This window comes from Henckelia pumila, chromosome 1 (assembly GCF_033568475.1).
Source record: "Henckelia pumila isolate YLH828 chromosome 1, ASM3356847v2, whole genome shotgun sequence".
NCBI classification, from domain to species: Eukaryota; Viridiplantae; Streptophyta; class Magnoliopsida; order Lamiales; family Gesneriaceae; genus Henckelia; species Henckelia pumila.
Genome location: NC_133120.1, coordinates 30,840,048 through 30,850,119, shown reverse-complemented (window position 1 = coordinate 30,850,119; position 10,072 = coordinate 30,840,048). Strand labels below are relative to the sequence as shown.

Below are 10,072 nucleotides of genomic sequence, written 5' to 3'. Positions count from 1 at the left end.
CGAGGTAAAGATCGAGCTTAGAGTGGGAATCCTTCTAGACCTGTAGCTCAGCCTGAGAGGCAGACTTCTGTGGTTCACTCCTTCCAGCCTCTGCAACATAACAGACAAGGAGGTAGCCAGAATGCAAACCAGCCTCCGAGACAGCAGGCACGAGTCATTTCTCTAACTGAGGATCAGGCTCAGGCTGCACCTGAAGATGTTATAGCAGGTAACTGTTCGATTTTTGGTTATTCTGCTCATGTATTGATAGATGCGGGTGCGTCTCACTCTTTTATATCTGAGAGATTTGTTTTGATGCATGATTTGCTTTGTGAGCCTTTGCCTGTTGTTGTAGATGTTACTTAACCTTTGGGTGGAGGAATTGTTTCTATCAGATTAGTCAGAAACTGTGAGCTATGTTTCGAAGGTAACGTGATTAGTTTCGATTGTATTGTGCTTGGGTTGTCAAATTTTGACAGTATTATCGGTATAGATTCTTTGACCAAGTACAAGGCTACCGTTGACTATTTTCATAAAGTAGTCAGTTTTAGACAGGAGATGGCAGAGGAGTGAAAATTCTTCGGTAAGGGTTCTCGATCTAGAATTCCTTTGATTTCTGTGTTATTTATGACTCGTTTGTTACAGAGAGGTGCAAAGGGATTCTTGGTTTATGCAGTTGACGTACTGAAATCTAGCCCAAAATTGGTTGATATACTAGTGGTTAGAGAATTTGCTGATGTATTTCCGCATGAGATTCTTGGATTTCCGCCTATTCGAGAGATCGAATTTAGAATTGATTTATTGTCAGGTACTCAACCTATTTCCAAAACTCCGTATCGTATGGCACCGATCGAATTGAGAGAATTGAAAGAACATCTTGAGGATTTGATTGCCATGGGATACATCAGACCTAGTGTGTCGCCTTGGGGTGCTCTTGTTCTCTTTGTTCGGAAGAAGGATGGTTCTATGCGGCTCTGTATTGATTACCGTCAACTGAATCAAGCTACGGTAAAGAACAGGTATCCTTTACCCCAAATAGATGACCTTTTTGATCAACTCCAGGGTTCTTTTGTCTATTCAAAGATTGATCTGAGGTCGGGATATCATCAGCTGAGAGTGCGGGAGGAAGATGTTCCTAAGACCGCATTCAAAACGAGGTATGCTCATTTCGAGTTTATAGTCATGTCGTTCGGTTTGACTAACGCTCCAGCGGTTTTTATGGGTCTGATGAACCGTATCTTTCAGCTTTATTTGGATGAGTTTGTTATTATTTTCATCGATGATATTCTTATCTACTCGAAAAACCATACTGACCATGCAGAGCATTTAAGAATCGTCTTGCAGATTTTGCGGACTGAACAGTTGTTTTCCAAGCTGTCTAAGTGTGAGTTATGGTTGGACCGAATTGTCTTCCTCGGTCATATTATTTCATGAGATGGGATTTCTGTCGATCCCAGCAAGATCGAAGCGGTTATGAATTGGCCTAGACCGACATCAGTGCCTAAGATCCGAAGCTTTATGGGTTTAGCTGGTTATTATCGCCGATTCATCAAGGGATTCTCATCTATTGCAAATTCGATTACCCAGCTCACTCAGAATAATGCGTCTTTTATCTGGACTGCAGATTGGGAGGCTAGTTTCGTTGATCTGAAGAAGAGACTGACCAGTGCTCCGATTCTTTCTATTCCATCAGGTACTGGAGGTTTTACAGTTTATTGTGATGCTTCTAATCGAGGCTTGGGATGTGTCCTTATGCAGCATAAGAATGTGATAGTGTATGCATCGAGGCAGCTGAAGCCGCACGAGACTCGTTATCCGGTTCATGATCTTGAACTCCCTGCGATCGTATTTGATTTGAAGATCTGGCGTCACTATCTTTATGGCGAGTCTTTCGAGATCTTTTCTGATCATAAGAGCCTTAAGTATTTGTTTTCACAGGCATAACTGAATATGAGACAGAGAAGATGGTTAGATTTGTTGAAAGAATTCGACGCTGAAATCAAATACTACCCGGGAAAGTCGAACATAGCTGCAGATGCCTTGAGCCGAAAGTTTTGTTCTTTATCTTTTTCTACTATCGGTGTTTCTCAGTTGATTGATGATTGTTGCTGTTAGAACCTAATGAGGGGGATTTATGTTCTATTGGCAACATTAGCAATTTAAAGCGATTATGCAAATACGCAAACGGAAGACTTAAAACAATCAAAAATAAATGCGGTAAATAAATACGTAAAGTAAATAAATAAATAAATGAGATAGGATATGTTTATGGAAGTTCGACGATAAATCGTCTTCGTCTCCCCTTCTTGGTTAAGATCGATTAACCAAGGATCCACTAGCACTTCAACGTCTTGGCCTTGATGGCTCCAAGGATAGCCATACATTTCAACACGATCACCGCGCCGATACAACTCGAACACTTGGCCTTAAGGGCTCCAATGATAGCCTCAACAATCGCACAACACACTTGGCTTCACACTCAAGAGTTTACTACGGTAGCACAACACACTTGGCTTCACACTCAAGTGTTTACAATAATAGCACAACCAACTCACAAACTATTTTTACAAACACTCTCAAATATTTGAATATATCACACAAACACTTTGATAGAGAGAAGATTACTTGCAAAGGAGAGAAGAGATGAGTTGGGATGTCTCCAAATGACCTTGGAAAGCCTCTATTTATAGTTGGCAAGGATTTGAATCTAATTTGAGTGCATGGAGCGTGTGTTGGGAAGTAAACGAGTAGACAAAAAATGTTCGGCGCCGCTGCCTGCTTCCACCCAGCACTGAGCGAATTTTGTGTAAAACTCATATCTCACAATCTAACCGTTGGATTGATCTGAAATTTTGACTGAAGCTTTAAAACATCTTAATCTTTATTCTGAATAGTGAAGATTTTATTTTCAAATATTTCCAGTAATTTTTTGAAGTTGATTCTTTATTCTTTACTTCATGTTCAACAGAAATAGGTACTGCGCAACTTTTGTGGAAAAATCATAACTCAATATCTAGCCGTTGGATTGATATGAACTTTTTTTATAAGTTTGAAAACATCCTGATCTTGACTATGACTGGTGGAGATCGGATTTTGATGTATCAAACGTTTCCAGTAAATTTTTTAAATTGCTTCTTTATCTTTTTGCTCCTTGCAGAAGTAGTTACTGTGCGGGGCATATTTGAAAAAATCATATCTCTCAATATAGCCGTTGGATTGCTCTCAAATTTGGATAGCTGGTTTAAAACATCCTCATACAGATTATGATTTGTGGAGATCTGATTTCAATGCATAGAAAATTCCCAGTAATTTTCGAAAGTTGTTGTTCCATACTTTGGCTTCTTCTTGTCCTTTTCTTCATATCCACATAACAATGTTCCATATATTCAATGAGCAATAAGATACTTCATAAATACATTTATATCTTCAAAATAGCTTCCAAAAATTTATTTGTCAATAAATCTAATCTACAAAAGCTCACTTTAAATGGTTAGTAACAATTAACCGAATTTTGTAATCATCAAAACATAATATTATGAGACTTGTTAATGCATTAAAAAAATTAATCTCATAACACGAGATTTGTATGCGTTTAAGGCGTAACAATCTCCCCCTTTTTGATGATCACAAAACTTGGTTAAATAGGAGAAATAAATGTACAATATTAAATAAATAATTTAAATTTGCACAATATAATTGCATGAACAAAACTCTCCCTAAATTAAACAATTAGTTAAAGACTAGTTTTTTTATCAAATAACCAATTTTATTCTCCATTCATTTAACTATACCAACTCTCCCCCTTAGTTAAAGTATTTAACCAAACTAATTTTCCCCCATTTTGTGATAATCAAAAAGACTGAAAAAGTAAATGCAAAACAAGTGAATTGAAATATGATTTCTAAAATTCAACACATAAATTTCACATAAAATGTGAGCTTTATAACTTTGAATAAATACAATTAATTTGTATTATCCAAAATTAAGTTGCTTGAATTTTATTATTAAGCTCCCCCATAATATGACATTAAATTTCAATTTATGTCCACATGAGATTACAACTCAATTATGCCAAGTTCACCACGCAAACGAATAAAAGTATTTTCATCTAGTGGTTTTGTAAAAATATCGGCAAATTGATTTTTAGTGTCAACATATTGAAGTTCAACTTCATTTCGTTCGATGTGATCACGAATAAAATGATGACGAATGTCAATATGTTTGGTGCGCGAATGTTGAATCGAATTCTTTGTAAGGCATGTGGCGCTAGTGTTGTCACAGAAAATAGGGATTTTTGAAAAGGATACACCATAGTCGAGCAATTGATGCTTCATCCAAAGAATTTGTGCACAAAAACTACCGGCAGCTATATATTCGGCTTCGGTCGTTGACAACGCAACATAATTTTGTTTCTTTGAAAACCAAGAAACTAAACAATTTCCTAGAAAGAAAAAAGTTCCACTAGTGCTTTTTCTGTCCACCTTATATCCACCAAAGTCGGCATCACAATACTCTTTTAAATCAAAGAAAGAATTTTTGAATACCACAAGCCGAGATTTGGAGTATTTAAAATATATTTGAAAATGCGTTTTAAGGCGAACAAATGTGATTCCTTTGGACATGATTGAAACCGTGCACACAAGCAAACACTAAACATAATGTTCAGCCTACTGACAGTAGCATATATTAGGGAGCCAATCATACCACGAAAGGAAGATTGATCTACAGATTTACCATTTTCATCCTTGTCGAGTCTGATTGCTGTGCTCATTTGATATGAATCTTAAGTATGAAAGGCAACACGATTTCAACGAATCGCACCTCAATTCGATAACAAAAGAATTCAATAATGTTGTCCCGACTTTGAAACAAGTAACAGATTTTGCAATCTCCACCTCTAGTTGAACCTGTAACTAGCAACAGAGAATTCACGATAGAAAACAATCAAAGATTCAATTAGACCTTCAAAGGAACCTGTTTTTGACAACCCAATTGAAAATCGATTGACAAACGCCACAAAGCTATGAAACTTTGATAAGTTTTATTTTGGGTAAAAGCTTTGATAAAATTCTAAAGAGAATTTTTGTATTGAATAATCAATAATCTGAAAATATTAATTCCCTTCAAATAATGAATGTTGTATTATTTATATTACAACCCAAAATATTGAAAGATAACGCAAAATAAATCAAAAAAATATCAAAGATATCTCCTAAAGTTTCCTAGTAGGAATAAAAGACCTAAAATAAACAAAACAATACCAAAATATTAAAAATCCCGAACACACACACAAACACCTTCGGTGTGTGTAAAAACTTCGGGGCGGGCGCGCTAGGGCTAGGCGCGGCCGCGCCTTTGTTGCGCAGGACACGGCGCGGGCGCGCGCTAAGGCAGCGCGGGCGCACCTATGGTTCGCAAGAACATCATCAATTTGGTTTCCGTAAGCGCGGGCGCGCTTCTTCTCCGAAAAATAATGGCGCGGGCGCGCCTTGGCTTCGAGCAGGGTCTTCAATTTCTTCACTTTCTTGACCTCTTTTGACCTCACTAAGATTATAACTTCCTCCAAATTGAATATCAAGAATTCCAACGCCCTCTTGTGTCTTCAACAACAAAGATTGAAATGCTTCCTTAAACTCCTGAGCTTGGCCTCTCGTAACCGGTCCTCGTAGTATCTCCAACGGATCCTTAGGCACTTGATCAGCATGCGAGCCATCTATGATCGCATCATCCTTCCCTTCTTGAAAAGGATTTGTCCTCAAATCTTGATCATCACCTACATCAAACGGAGATAAATCAGAAACATTAAAAGTAGCACTGACATTATACTCACCTGGCAAATCCAATTTGTAAGCATTGTCGTTGATGCGTCCAACACTTGAAACGGTCCATCGCCTCTAGGTAGAAGCTTTGAGCGCCGTTTTTCAGGAAACCGCTTCTCAAATGCAACCACACCCAATATCCTGGTTCAAACACAACTCTCTTCTTTCCCTTATTTGCTTGCTTTGTATACTGTAAATTCTTTTTCTCAATGTTCGCCTTCACTTTTTCATGCAAATTTCTCACAAATTCCGCCTTTTTCTTACCATCCATGTTAACCCTTTCACTCATAGGCAAAGACATCAAATCCAACGGGGTTAAAGGATTAAAACCATACACAATTTCAAAGGGTGAAAAATTTGTAGTAGAATGCACACTACGATTATATGCAAACTCAACAAATGGCAAACATTCTTCCCAACTCTTCAAATTCTTTTTAATTATAGCACGCAACAAAGTTCCTAATGTTCTATTAAAAACTTCAGTTTGACCATCCGTTTGAGGATGACATGTAGTCGAAAACAGTAGTTTAGTACCAAGTTTGCACCATAATGTTTTCCAAAAGTAGCTCAAGAAACGAGTATCTCTATCAGACACAATACTCCTTGGCATGCCATTCAATCTAACAATTTCATTAAAGAACAATTCAGCAACATGAGAAGCATCATCAGATTTATGACAAGCAATAAAATGAGCCATCTTAGAAAATCTATCAACCACAACAAAAATTGAATCTCTCCCCTTCTTAGACCTCGGTAGTCCTAAAACAAAATCTATAGAAATATCTACCCACGGTTCACTAGGAACGGGAAGTGGAGTATACAAACCATGTGGATGTTGTCTAGACTTTGCTTTCTTACAAGTCACACATCTTTCACAAATTTTCTCAACATCATGCTTCATATGTGGCCAATAAAAATGTTCATGCAAAGTTTCATAAGTTTTAGCCACTCCAAAATGTCCCATTAAGCCACCCCCATGTGATTCCCTCACAAGTAATTCACGAATAGACGACTTAGGAATACATAACTTATCCTCCTTAAACAAATACCCATCATGCATGAAGAATTTATCTTTTGGACCATGCAAACATGACGCATATATCTCACCAAAATCAAGATCACTAGTATATAACTCTTTCACATACTCAAATCCTAAGAATTTAGAATCTAGAGTAGATAAAAGTACATACCTTCGTGATAGAGCATCCGCTACCACATTTTCCTTCCCTTGTATTTGATAACGTAGGGAAAAGTTTCCACAAACGTCACTCACTTAGCATGCCTCTTGTTTAGCTTGTGTTGTCCTTTGAGATGCTTCAATGATTCATGATCCGTATGAATCACAAATTCCTTTGGCCTCAAATAGTGTTACCATGTCTCAAGTACCCTTACCAACGCATAAAACTCCTTGTCGTAGGTAGGATAATTCAAGGACGCCCCACTAAGCTTCTCACTGAAGTAAGCAATCGGTCGCCCACCTTGCATCAAGACACCTCCAATTCCTACACCTGACGCATCACATTCAATTTCAAAAGTGTTAGTAAAATCAGGAAAAACAAGTAAAGGAGCATTAATTAATTTATGCTTGATAATATTAAAAGACTTCTCTTGCTCCTCGCCCCAATGGAATGGAACGTTCTTCTTGATCACTGCAGTCATAGGTGTCGCCAAAGTACTGAAATCTTTCATAAATCTCCGATAGAAACTTGCAAGACCATGAAAACTTCGAACTTGACCAATAGAAGTAGGTGTTGGCCAATCTCGAATTGCACTTACCTTGTCCTCATCAACTCTGACACCTTGGGAACTCACAACAAAACCAAGAAACACAAGTTCTTTTGTACAAAACACACACTTCTTCAAGTTAGCATACAATTGTTCAGCTTGTAGTGTGATTAGCACAATTCTCAAATGTTCGACATGCTCATCCAAATTTTTGCTATATACCAAGATATCATCAAAATATACCACAACAAATTTTCCAATATAAGCACGCAACACATGATTCATCAATCTCATAAAAGTGCTAGGTGCATTAGTTAGTCCAAAGGGCATAACCAACCACTCATACAAGCCGTATTTGGTTTTAAAAGCAGTTTTCACTCATCACCTTCTCTCATCCTAATTTGATGGTAACAACTTTTTAAATCAATTTTACTAAAGACGCTAGAGCCATGCAACTCATCCAACATATCATCTAGTCTAGGAATAGGATGCCTATACTTGATGGTAATGTTATTAATGGCCCTACAATCCACACACATTTTCCATGAACCGTCTTTCTTAGGAACTAACAAAACAGGCATAGCACACGGTGACATGGACTCATGCACAAAACCTTTATCTAAAAGTTCACTTACCTGTCTTTGCATCTTTTTTGTTTCCTCCGGGTTGCTCCTATATGCTGGACGGTTTGGCAACGCACTTCCGGGCACAAAATCAATTTGATGTTCAATCCCCCTCAAAGGTGGTAATCCTTGAGGCAAATCCTCCGGAAATAAATCTTCAAATTCCTGCAAAAGAGAAACAACATTGCTCGGAAGATTTCCGGCTATATCACTTGTGTTAAGGAGAAACTCCTTATAGAAAATCAACACAAGTGGAGTATGCTCATGTAAAATCTCTCGCAACTCACCCTTTTGGGCCATAAATATTTTTTTATCGGTCTCTTTCCTCTCAATTTTTTTTTCATCTTTTTTTCTCTCAATATTTTTTCCTAAGGCCATCTCACTTTTTTGTTCACTCTTTTTTTCGGCCTCTTCTTTCTTTTTCTTTTTCAAATGGTCCTCCAACACTTGCTTTGGAGTCATCGGTAACAATACAATAGGCTCCTTTTTCAAGGTAAAAGAATAACGATTTTTAAAATCGTCATGTATCACCTTTCTATCAAATTGTCACGGCCTACCCAACAAAATATGACAAGCTTGCATAGGCACCACATCACACAACACTTCATCTACATATTTACCAATGGAAAACGGTACTACCACCTGCTTATGCACTCTCACTTCCGAGCTATCATTAAACCACTGCAATTTATAAGGTTGAGGATGCTTTATAATAGGCAAACTCAAATTTTCCACCAGCTCATAACTCGCTACATTAGTGCAACTCCCACTATCAATAATAACACTACATACTTTGTTATTCACAAAGCATCTAGTATGGAATAAATTCTCCCTTTGAGTTTCTTCCTCCTCCTTTTGTTGTACATTCAACACTCTCCTGGTCACTAGCAATTCTCCAACCACCGCATCATATCCCTCTTCATCAGGATCCTCCAACGCAGGCATACTATCATATTTCTCATCCTCAATCTCCGACTCAATCTCACCACCAGCATTCATAATCATAATTTTTTTATTAGGACACTGACTGGCAATATGACCAAGTCCTTGACATCTAAAACATTTAATATCCCTAGAACGAGTATTAGTAGTTTCAGGTGTACCTTTACCCACTTGTTTTGGTGCCTCCAATTTGGTGTCAAATTTTGGCTTGGACACCAACTTGTTGTCCTCCCGTTTTGCAACGCTTGGACGCCAAGGAGTTGACGATCCTCCACCAGTAGGAAGTCGACCAGCTCCTCTCCTCTTGAGCTGCTGCTCCACCTTCATGGTTGTCTGCACCATCTCATCCAAATCAAAATAGTGGCGAAGCTCCACTTGATCTTGGATTTCTCTATTCAACCCGCACAAAAATCTGGCCATTGTAGCTTCATTATCCTCCTCAATGTTGGCCCGGATCATCGTGGTTTCCAACTGCCTGTAGTAATCCTCCACGCTTCTTGGACCTTGCTTCAGAGTTTGTAATCGCCTGTACATGTCACGATAATAATAGTTAGGCACAAACCGCTTCTTCATGACACGCTTCATCTCCTCCCACGTCCCAATAGGCGGCTCTCCACACCTTCTTCTAGTGGTCACTAATTGATCCCACCAGATCAACGCATAGTCTACAAACTCAACCACTGCCAACCTCACTTTCTTAAGGTCAGAATAGTTATGGCAATCAAACACAAACTCCACACGCTTCTCCCATTCCAAATACGCCTCCGGGTCAGACTTCCCATGAAACGCTGGAATTTTCATCTTAATACTACTAATATTTCCATCCTCCTTACTGTACTCCGTATGTTTTCCTCGTACCGCTTCTCGCCTATGTCTAACCTCTTGTACTCTTCTCCCTCCATCCCAATTCTCATCAAAACTCTCCTCATCTCTTTCAAAATTATTTCCCTTCCTATCTTTATTTTTTTTTCCACTACCACTACT

At 38.2% G+C, this 10,072-nt stretch overlaps 1 pseudogene; it reads right to left on the bottom strand.

The window, feature by feature from the left end:
* Positions 1 to 3,829: 3,829 nt before the first annotated feature.
* Positions 3,830 to 9,673, bottom strand: LOC140860855 (uncharacterized; annotated as a pseudogene).
* Between the last annotated feature and the right edge of the window lie 399 nt (positions 9,674 to 10,072).